Genomic DNA, 12,809 nt, shown 5'->3' on the forward strand with positions numbered 1-12,809 from the left:
GATCTTAAGATGTTATTAGTAATTTACTTTCAAGCATAAATGAAATAACATGAACACATATGACACCAAGATTTAACGTGGAAACCCAATTTGGAAAAGCCCATTGAATGCAACTAGTTATTGTTTTTCACTCTTCTGAAGTGAGCCCTGTTAGGAGCCAACCCTATTAAAGGTTACAAAACACACTGTCAGGTGTGACCCTGTTAAAAGATTTAATCACCCTATTAGGAGTGGCCTTGTAAGAGGTCTTGAAACAATTCAAAGGAATTGCCACCTTGTTAGAGGATTTACAGATGGCTATTAAACCAACTTTGTTAAGAGATTTTAAATCACTGCTACAATGGTTAGAGAGTAACAATGAAATGACCTGATTGTGATGCAACTGAATTGTTGATTATAGATCTTTGTTCTGGTTCATACTTGATCCTTCCTGATCGAATAACACTATTCTGCTCCACAAGGATACCTGCTTATCCTTCAAATTCACTTCCTTTCTCTTTATCTCTTTCAACTTATTCAACTTGCATATCACACATTGAAATCACAGCTTGACCTTTTACTTATACCTTCTAGATTGTCAAGTCGGCTCAATACAAATTAGAATAACCAATTTTCATCACCTCAGTTAGCTAGAATCAATAGGTAAAATAATTAAGCTTTACATGCCAAAATAAGAAAATCCTTTGGTAGTCGACATAGCTCGGTAGAAACTGATTCTGAAGCGATTTTTTGTGTTAACCAACAGAAGCTCGATTAACACTTCGAACTTACAAAATTTGTTTGGTAACCGAGTGAACTTGGTTAATACTAACTTTGTTCAACTTCCCCTTTGTTAACTGAGTGGGCTCGGTTAACACTCTTTTCTGCTTAACTTCCTTTGACGCCTAAGTGAGCTCGGTAGATATTGCCTTCTATACAGAGTAAACTAAGGAACGCTCGGTAGATTAGGAAAACTGTCTTTATTGACCAAGTGAGCTTGGCATGCACTAACTATCAATTGATATGAAATTTTTGTAACATCAAAGACAACACATAATTAATCAATTGTATCCAACAAGATGTTCCTACCAATTCATTCTTGATTCTAAAATTTTGACATTGAATATACAAAGAGAGCTTATCATAACTGATGATGGTACTTACCTGGGCATTACAGATCTTTGCTAAATACCTTACCGATTTTGCTTTGTGATTTTCTGGCCCATTCCAAAGTGCATATACTCCTAGAGCATAGCATTCCTGCCATTTTGTCTCACTAGATTCATTGCTACTGATAATAACATCTCTACTATCATCAGGGTTAATTTCTTTGGGATGGAAGATTCGGGTGTCTACCTGCTTGCATAGGTTTAACTACCTTTTCCTATGTGGTGGAATATAGACTGGGGGTTTGGTGGAGCTAGAAGGTAATTTATTTAGCCCTTTAATTAGATCCACAATCTGGGGGGGATTAGGTTTTTGGAATGCCTAATGGGACACTATTTACAACTGAAACATTTGTAAGTCATAGAATATTGCAAGAAATTGGAAGTGACCTATGGATGTTTCCTAGTGGAGTAGTTTTTACCTGGTTTACTCCACTTTTAGTATACTTGGCTGTCTGAAAAAAGCTTTTTGGTTCTTAAAGCACTATGATTCTTTTCCTTTGATTGTGCTTGACTTTGATGTAAATTGGATAGAGCTTGGTCTCTTGATTTTTTCATTTGTTACATGTTGCCAATCGCCTTCATTTTGATCTTCTATGTTCTTCTGGTTAATGGCAATTGTTGTAATTTGAATTTCATGTAGCCAAACTAGGGTTTCAAAACTATTTGATTTTCTTCTGGTTTGATGAATCGCCTTTCTTCTTTTTTTGAAGATATTACTTCAAAAATGTTTGTAGTGTTGAATAAGTAGGATATCTCTGTGTTCTATGTTTGTGGTTTCAAGACTAGCTTAGGGAAATTAGGATGATTGATATTGTTCGCCTGGGGATGGTGTTTAACGCTTTTCTTGATTTCTGCCTATTTTGAAAATACTGCTTTTTTTGCATGATTTGACATTTTTGATTTATTCTTTAATAGTACTTATTTTACTCACATTATATATATATATATATATATATATATATATATATATATATATATATATATATATATATATATATATATATATATATATATATGGTTATTTATATTATTAATATTCTAACTAATGATGATTAACTATAAAGACATGTCTCTTCATTGGAAGTGTCTCCTCCTCTCATATTTATGAGTCCTCAAATCTACATTTGGAAAATATCTATATCAATGGCAATATAATAACATTTGCAGAAATAGTTCATGTTATTTAACACAGAAGACACGAAACAAACATATTGTTTCCAATGAAATGTAATAGTGTGCATTTTTAAACCCTACCTCACATTGATGCTAGCGACTGACACTCTGATGAAACCCTCAAAGCCTCCAAAATTCCTCTTGCCCAAAATCCAAAAATTGCTCTCTAAAAAACTGTGTGAAATAATGACCCAAAAACCTCTAATATAGAGCCCTAACACTATTTTAGGGTTTGTCTCTAAAAGCCTTAAAATATTATTATTTTATTTAATTATTCTTTTCATGCACATTTAACTCACTTTTTAAATTAAAATACTCTTATTTTTATTTTCACACTTCATTTATTTAATGCAAACACATTAAAAGCAAGTATTTATTATTTAATTAATAAAAATAACTAAAGTGCATTATTTAAATGCAATTCAATTTAAATCCATATTAAATAAATAATCGCACTAAATAAAATTTAACGTTTAATATTTATTATTTAATTCTTTTTTTAATTTTTTTAATTTAAATTTCCTAAATTAGGACTTCGAGTTGAATAAATTAATTTAGCCAAATATTCAAATAATCCCAACAATTAGATATCGTCTTATTTAATATTTTTCCTTCTTTAATTAAATAACACTTAATGATTCAAAAATCAACAATTAATCCAAAAATCATAGTAAGCATTCTACCAAGCAAACCACAAAGTCAAATCACATGAAATGCATAAGGAAATCAACCAAAGAGAAAGTCAAACAACAGACACGCATACAGACTCACTAGTTTTAAAAGAGTAGATAGTCAATTACGAGTCCTCCTTACAAGACAAGTATTTAGGCTATGGTTGGGATTGGATCTGATCATTATCTTCCCATTCTTACCATTGAGTTATTGCGATAGGGCACGATCATCCTAGTAATTCAAGGAAGTTGATGCCCAGTACCAGAATTCTGCATAAAAGATGAGCATGTATGCACACGCGCGCGCGCGTGTGTGTGTGTGTGTGTGCGCGCGCGCGCATGTGCATGCATGTGTGTGTGTGTGTGTGTGTGTGTGTGTGTGTGTGCATGTGCATGCATGTGTGTGCGTGCGTGTGTGCATATCTCAACTAGTAAGTGATTATGACTCCCTCCCTTAACCACATCAGAGATGTCTGATAGAAAAGTAAAACAAACACACACACCATACACATGCAAGTATGGGGTAAGTACCATAATAAATCACAAGTCAAATCATCGAATGCTCAAATATAACAATACCTCACTATGAATATAAAATTATTATCATTAAAGACATATCATCTAATGTCATTATGAAAGAAATCGCATTCACTAGCTAAGAATCATTCTAACATCTTTAATGCATGACTAATCCTAATTATAAATCAATGCATAAAATATAATCAACTAAGTAATCATCTCTAATATAGATGCAATCCAAGTTATGAAACAATATCATATAACTCTAAATTAGATATCTCTAAAACTAACAAATACATGAGTTAGGCCTAAAAGAGTTTGGCAAACTAAACAAAAAAGAAACATACAGGTGGGCATTACATGATCTATCTTCAAAAAGACTCTGTGACCAACTTTGTTGGTTACCACTACTGTTGCATGGTTCTCTTCCCTCAAAATTCCTCTTTAGCTCATTGTGATTATTCAAAAGAGGAAAAAGGAAGAACTTCCACCCAAGGACCATGATTCCAACATGGTTACAAAGACTAAGGTTCTTAAGACTAAAAAGGAAAAAGTAGTGTCAAGGATATTGATGATGGTAACACCAAGTATGCAAAGGTAGTTGAGTCTCTCATTGAAAATCCAATGGAAGAGATGCAAATCAATTATTGAAAGTTCACCATAATTTAACTTGGTAAACATTATTGATTGGCTTGTCAACATGATGTGTGTGATATGATTATTTTTCTCAACCAAGAGAATGACAAGTTGTGGAAAATAAAATTAGGCTCAAAGAGGAGAATGTCGAGCTGCATGATATCATTGAGAAGATGAAGACCTCTTCTATAAAAATTGAGTCTTAAGAGCATGTAGTTCAAATTGAGAGGAAAGATAAGGCTTTGGATAATTGATGTGCTTGTCTAGAATCTCAAGGAGTATATGTGATCAAGATAGTTTTAGAATTCTAAGGTGTGAAAGAAATACTCCAGTCAAGTTGAGGGAGCTTCTTTCTTCTTTCCATCAACAACTCAAATCCCTCAGGATGAACCTAAATGTATGGAGGACATGAATATGGTTGATGACTTAGATGATTTGTGAAAATGTGAGATTGTCTCTTTAGTAGAGATGTACTACAATTACACGCATTTAATGATCAATAGGGGGAAAAAGCTTGAAAGGCATGGTGACTAAAGGTGAAGCAATGATATAACAATTATGAGAACACAAGTGCATTATCAATGATAATTTTTAGTAGCTAACATGCAAAATGAAAGAGTTTGGTAACGTTAATTAAAAAATGCAAATGTTATATGTAAGTTGTTAGTCATCGCACAAAGTTGAGGAGAACCAAATGCAACAGTTCTACAGAAATTATTGCAAAAATTCAAAGAATTCATGGGCACGTGAAAATCTCTTCTGAGTACCTTGGACATTTATTTATCGTTCTTTTTAGGAGTAGAAGTAGTTTATGGTGCATGTTAGGCATGCAACTTTGAATAAGTCAAAATTAGTTAGGACTTCATAAAGGGTAAGTCAAGGTCATTGAGTGTTTCCCCTTTCCTCTCCACTTTTCTCTCTCTTCTTTTTATATATAAAGGAGAAAGTTCATTGTAAATAATCATCTTTTGTTTTATAAAAAGAGACTATGCTAAAGTTGCATACATAACTTGAAAACTTTGTGTTTTTTGATACAAATTTCTGAATTAAATAGAAGAAGCAAGTGTTCCCAAATTTTGTGTTGTTAAGCTTGAAATTGATCATTGTGTTCTTATGTTGCATTGATCAGTTTATCTTTCATTCAATTTTTGGTTTTTTTGTGTGGATCATTTGAGCATTGGGTTTGGTTTCTTAAAGACTTTGAGCTTCTAGAAATAAGAATTTTATAGTTACACAGTGGCCCCAAATACTCTAAGTTAAAGACTTTGTATTTTAGTTTGGACTATCTTATTTCTATTTGGATAGTTAGCAAGATACTTTGTGCTTTTCTATCTATTTTGATTCTTCACCAAAAGGGATTAATCGTGAGAGACTTTGAGCCCATTTTGTTAATCCATAGAATATATCATTAAACTTTTATTTCTATTGTTGTTCTAATGTCAACTCTAGAGCCATCAGTATTATCATAGCAATATATGCCGTTTGTTAAGTTGAAATTTATAATTGTATATGAATTATTCCTAAAAAAAGAGTAAGTGATTAAGAACAAGCACCCTTTTGTTAATTTTAATTAGATCTCTATTGTAGCCACATATGATAAGAGGGGAACCTCCCCTATTACTAAGAGGAGACATTTATCTTATTACACTACTGCATAAAATCACAAATTTATAAGCTATGACTTACAAAAATTTTAGCCAACAGATGCATAGGTTCATAAAGATGGCTCATATCTTGTTATGTTAAAGAAATACTAATGCATCTCATATAGAACATGTTTTCTTCAGAGAGGTGGTAAGGACTCATGAACTTCCTTCCAACATTCTATCAGATAGGGATGTGAATTTGATAGGTCATTTTTGGAGGAGCTTATGGAGGAAACTGGGAACTCATTTAACTTCCAATTCCTCTTATCACCCTCAAACCAATGGGCAGACTAGTGTGGTTAACAAGTAACTAGGGAATCTATCGAGATGCTTAACAAAACAACACAATCAAACTTGAGATGATATTCTTCCTCAGAAAGAATTTTCCTATCATGACTTAGTCCATAAGAATATAAACAAGAGTCATTTTCAAACTATATATGGGATGGATCCAAGTGGGATCCCCTAGAGCTTAGAGAGTTACCTCATGAATAGAAGTTTAGTGCTCCAGGGGAAAATTTTGTAGCAGCTATAAAGAAGATACATGATTAGGTCAAGGAGACACTACAAAAAAATGTCATCAGAGATAATAAATAAACAAATAAGAGGAGATATGTGCAATACCAAGTAGGGATCTAGTATGGGAATGCTTAAAGAGGCGGGTGGGGTGGCGGGGTTGTCAAATGGGAAACACAACAAGCTTATGATGAAAAAGATAGGGCCTTGCAAAATCCTTAAGAAATTTTCACCTAATGCCTATGAGATTAAGCTACCTCCTAACAGAGCTATTTCTCTAATTTTTAGCGTGAATGATCTTATGTCATTTAAAGGTGATGTCATTGTAGGTATTCAAAGTGATCAGGGAGCATTTGGAGACGAGGAATGGGAAAAAGACCTACCTCCTAGCCAACTTGTGGAGTTGGAATGCATGTTGGACACTAAAGTTGTCAAGAAGACTAGAAGGAATGAATACAAGAAATACCTAGTGAAATGAAAGGGGTTGCCTACCTTTGAAGTCATATGGATGGATGAACACGACATCAAGAACCATGGCACTACACCATGGGAACTCATCTAAAGAGAAGTGTGAGATCTATTTGACCTATAAGTATGGTGCAAGGCACCCATGTTATGTAATGAACCTCTTGAAGGTTCATAGGATCATCGTTGAATATAATAATGTTTTAAGGACCATATGGGGGAATTTGGGAATCGCCAAGGCCCATTTGTAAGACCATTGGCCTAATAGGTATTTATAAGCCCTCATGGTCTATTATGGTCAACAACTCATCAAAGCTCTAGGAAAGGGTGGAGAAGGGTTGGTATGTTCTTTTGGACCACTTTTGGTCTTTAGGTTGATTCCTTTGTGTGTACAAACAAACATTGAACAGGAATATCAAAAGTTAGTAATGTCGTCATGACAACATTAACAACAACTGTGTAACATTTTGCACTTTTGTTCCATATGGTCATAACAATTCAAATGGTAGTTGAAAATCATTACAGGGGATGCAAAACACTTCTCAAGCCTTCAGAGATCAAAGGAAAACTTTGTTGAAGGTTTGGCAAGTTTTGGAGCAATAAAAATAATTCATTTTCTTGGGTTTTTTTGTATCTCATGGAATTGTATGACCCTGTACGGATTTGTAGTGGCAATTGCTATACACATTTGGATAGAGTAATGTCTTCACTTTTATTTGTAGGTGGTTTAAGGTTGAGATCTCATCTCTGTCAAAAGTTATAGGTGATCCTCTGAAGAGAGGTCGTAAAACCCTTAGTTTCCTAGGGTTTGAGATTCAAATGTAAATAACTCCACTTTCCACCATTGGACAATTACAACCCTTGGTGGAAAGTGAGGCCCATAGATGTATTATAAGACTCAACTAGGCCTAGATTAGGAGATGAAGGAATTTGGGAGAAAGATGAGGCCCTAACCAAACATCTTTATGTGAGTAGTTCACAGACTAGTGCAAATGAGTATTGTTGAAAGACTAGAGAGGGAGTTGGTTGAGGTTTAAGGATGGATTTGGTGACTTGGCAAAGGGGCAAAGATGTTTCAATGATTAATAATATTGGTTCAATTCATTAGAAGGGATTTTCTTTATAAAACAAACCAAAATAGTCCTATTAGGTCTAATCAAGTAGTCTCATTCAAGTGACAAGTTTGTGGAAGCAAAAACCCATTTTGGCATATGTTGTCAAGGGCCCAAAAGGGTATTCCAAACTGTGATTTTTTATCAGGGTTGTTTGGGGAAATCTCAAATTTTTAGGTCAAAAGTGGAAAAGGGTGCCTAATTGAGAACTAAGCCTAACTAGGACATGACATCCTAACAAGTTGATAAGGCCAATTGGATGGTGAAGTTTGGTCAATCTAATGTTCCTGTGCCAAAACATGTTGAAGGGAGAACCTAACTCACTCTCTTGAGGATTAAGAGGAAGAAATAAAGTTGTCAAATGATTTATTATGTAAGGCAAATGAAAGATTGAAGGTGCATGGAACTAAGGAATGGTGCTATTGGGATAGTGAGTTGTTAAAGGGGACATATAGGAACCCTTGGAGTCTACAAGTAGCTCTTGGAGACACAGAAAGAAATTGCAACAAGGAGGGGGGATAGTAGGTCTATTGCTAAAGAAATAAATAAGGTGATTAAAGGGAGATAAGAAAATTTTGGTTTCTTCAGGTAACTCTACATCACTTATGGTGAGAGTTTCGCTATAAAAAGCCTTAAAGCCTATACCAACAACTCCCACATGCCTACCTACAACTTGGATGATAAAGTATGTCCAAAGGTGTCCCAAATTGAAATATGCCGCCTTCAATCTACAATAAGCTCAATGAGAATTCTAGAATGAATCCACCTAATAGGTTGAATCAGTTTTCGTCCACACCACTAAAGAACTCCAAGAGTTTTTATCATCATATTTCCTAGAAAATGAAGGTAAAACCTCTCAAGCTTCCTAAATAGAAATTAAACAAAACCATATATAATAAATGGCCTTTTCAAATCTCCTTTTACAATCATCTCATTACGTTTTTAAAAAGCCTTTTTGAAAATTTCCCTTTAATATTCATATTAACTTGTAATTGTAAATAATGATAAAATGACCTCTTCTATAATTTGAATAAACTCAAACTCACTTTATAAATGAGTTATATATCCACCTCATATCTTCCAATATTAGCACCTATCTCCATAAAATACTTTATTAAATTATTTAAAACCTTGTAACTCTCTAGATGACAAAATAAAGTAACTTTATGAAAACAACTTAAAATTCACATTAACCCTCTTTATGCCATCATATAATAAAGTCATTTAAAATATTTAATATTGTTAAAGTTAAATTTATTAGTTCCTGCCTATAAATATTTTTGTTCGATGTATTGAATTAATTTGCATAATAAACAAGTTTTAAATTTCTAATGTTTCTGTAATATTATTTTTAAAATCTATTTTTGAAACATAATTTCTTGTTTCTCATTGGTTGGAAACAATTTTGTTGGGGTTTCTTTTCAATATAGAAAAAAATGAGGATAACTATGTATTTATTGTGTTGTCAGGTATACACGAAGCTGTAGATCCCCCTTTCTTACCCAAAAAATGTTGCTCGCGATTCTTACAAACCCGCCAATAGACATAGATTCAATTTGTGTGTCGTGCTTGTCGGTGTCCCTCGTTGAGGGCTCCTTTGTTGCCAAAAATATCAGTCCCCCACCAGTAAAATCACACTCGGGGGACACTATACACAAGAAGTGTAGGAGAGCCATTTTAATGTGAATGAATTTGTGTTCACAATTTTGAGAGATAGCAATAAGCATAGAAACAAATTAAAACTAAGCATGACTAATAATAAAATGGAAGTTTACTAATCTAAAAATATTACAAATAATGATTATAAGAAGTGTTTATTCAAAGAATTTGTATTTATTCTTTTTTTATATTTAAACTTAAATAAAATGTCATAGTGAATTATGTCATCAAAATTATTCACACTATATTCTATGAAAGATTTTTAAGAGGACAATTAGAAAGCAAAATTTAAATAATACTATAATTTGATTCTAAATTCTAATCAAATACTAAAAATGATGTCTAAATTTTATTAGCACACCTATATTGTTTTATCAAAATTATGTATCAATTTTGAACATATATATATATATATATATATATATATATATATATATATATATATATATATATATATATATATATATATATATAAATTTTTATTAAATTATATTGTCCAAATATTTTGAACCTCAATTTAGAAAATAAATATTTGAAATTTCAATATTAACCCAAGTTCAAAAATTAGTTCATATATACATATAAAAAAAAATAAGAAAATTAATATATTTGTTTTATAAATCTAATTTAAAGTATTTAATTAGTTTAAATGGCTATGAACTTTAATTTTATTGGTAATTGAATTGTTTCTCTTAAAATCAATATTTTCAATAGTCATAATGTACTTTTGTTTGCTACTATATATACAAAAATAGTGGGTAAGGGAGGTAAAATTCCAAGACAGAAATCGCTATATTGTTTATTAGGAATTATTATATGATGTAATGATTGAATTTACTGTTTTACCAAGATTAAATCTATTGAATCATTGGTAAAATGTAATGGCTGAATTTAAAGATTTTTAAATACTATATCCTTGTTTGAAATATAGGTATAGCTGAAGTCAAAGTTTTACAATATTGCAATTCTCTTCAGAAAATATATACATAAATAAATAAAAATTTCTTATTGTTAACCTTTGCAAAGCTGCAAAGCATCAAGATATCTATTACAATAGGAGGATGTTACTCTTTTGTAGTTTTCAACTACGTTTTGGTAGTGAGCTTAAGGAATGCCATTTTTTGAATGACTCTTCCTAGCAAAACAATACATTTCCTCAACCTATTTTGTACTTTTCACAAAAAGCAAGGACTCTAGCTCAACTAGAGCTCCTGTTTTAACTTGAGAATCTAATTTGAACCATTAAACCCTTGATAATTGTCAATATCAACTCATCGAAATAATTCACTTGCTTTCCAAATATAGATAAGATGTCAAGTGGTTGCCCCAATGGTTTACTATGAATAGTAACTATGAGTAAAACATCCAAGTAAATAGCAACAATCTCTGAAGGGCACACCACAAATAAATAAGACATTGAGTTGAATAATACATAAATAAGCACCAAAATGTGAGGACATTACATATGCACATACTTTATGCTCGTTGAATACACAAGTTAGCCAACATACTATTGACCATAGTTCAAAATATTGTAATCAGCAACTTATCACTATGGGCAAAAAAAAATATCAGCAAATATCAAAGATAAGATGGGAACTTCTTGGAAAAATATCAAAAACTTAAAAATTTACTTAAATTTAATTGAAAATGCATTTTGCAATATTCAATAAGGAGATATATCTAATGAGTCAGTAAATGAGTAAACTAACCAAACAAGCTGAACTATATATATATATATATATATTCAAATAGGATACAGAACTGCAACCTCATGTGAAATGTTGATGGCTCGTAAACCATAGTCTAATAGTCTAAACTTTGAAAAATAAAAATAAAAACTGTCTTTGTAAAGATATAAGCAAATACAAGTGTCACCTACAACATCAAAATAGTCTACATCTTCCTCTTTCCTACAGCTCTAGTAAAAACTATTGGAATGGGAGTGGGTCTAGTCCTAGAAGTCTACTGTGATTGTGATTGTGGTTGTGGTTGTGGCTATGACTATGGTTGTGACTATGACTCGACCTTCATCCTTGATGTAGATGGTGCTGAAGTTGGCAATGACTCATCATTTGTATCCTCCTCACTCTCAATGCCCTCATCCTCCTCGTGAATGTCATCCAATCCCCTTGTGAATCCACCTTCTCCATAGTTGCCACTCCAAATTGTAATCTCACAACCATTTCTACCCTTTCCCTTTACAACTTTTTCACTTCTAGAGCAAGGAGAAAGAGGCATTCATCTCTCTTTTTCTCATCTATGGTGAACTCACAAACTCATCATGCTTTTTAATCCCTCCAAGGTGGCATTTCAAATGAGATATGTCTCCACTAATTAGTTTTTCACATATTATACATATCATAGTATTATATTCAAATCCTTCAAAAGCATATACACATCCCTTGTCTCTAGTGCCTTTAGTGCATATGCCTACATATCTAGATGGTGGCAAACCTTGTAGTTGACCTAGCTGTAGAGGTATCCCTTGTCATTTATTGAAGAAACAACCCCCACATACAAATTGAAGGCACAATTAGAAATCAATAAACAAATTTAGAAACAAATTAAATTAGTTTAAAGCTTTAAATACATTTAAGCATAGCTGAAACTTTGAAAAAAAAATGTTAGGTTATGAATTTATTTTTAAAATGTGAATTATTGAGAAAACTATGAAATGTTTTGCAAAAGTTGCTAAAACTAGTATTAGTCCTTATTCACTACGCTCTAAAATGAGTTAAAGTACATTATAAATGATATTATAGAGTTTGTATAAACTTAGATGCAACTGAGGCTAGACAAAATCATTTATTTTTAAACAAAATTGAAATTTTACTAGTAAATCTGAGTTTGCTCGAAAATCCTCTTTGAACCCACTTCAACTCCACAAGAAATCATCCTACTAGGTTGCAAATGACCTTTTTTCTCCTCCAAAACCTTTCTCGTCTTCATATGTGCTCTTTCAAACAAAAAATTATGAATTGCCCTTTTGTTGGGTGTCTGAATTTACTGGCACTTGCGTGTGATAAGTTGCCAAGATATCGCAAGAAATGTCGAGATTTTCCCAAGTTCTCGACGCAATATGTTACACTTATCGGCGCGAACTTGACAGGTTTTATCAGCCATGAAAACTTCTTGTGATCACTTGAAATATCACACTTCAATCTATGCTATTCAGAACATGAAACAAATGAGAGAAAACCAAGGTCACCAAGAGACGCAGAGACTTGGAGACTAGTACTAGTAGTGGTACAACTAATTTCA

This window comes from Cupressus sempervirens, chromosome 2, assembly GCF_028749045.1.
Source record: "Cupressus sempervirens isolate cs-2001-9-10 chromosome 2, ASM2874904v1, whole genome shotgun sequence".
Classification (NCBI taxonomy): domain Eukaryota; kingdom Viridiplantae; phylum Streptophyta; class Pinopsida; order Cupressales; family Cupressaceae; genus Cupressus; species Cupressus sempervirens.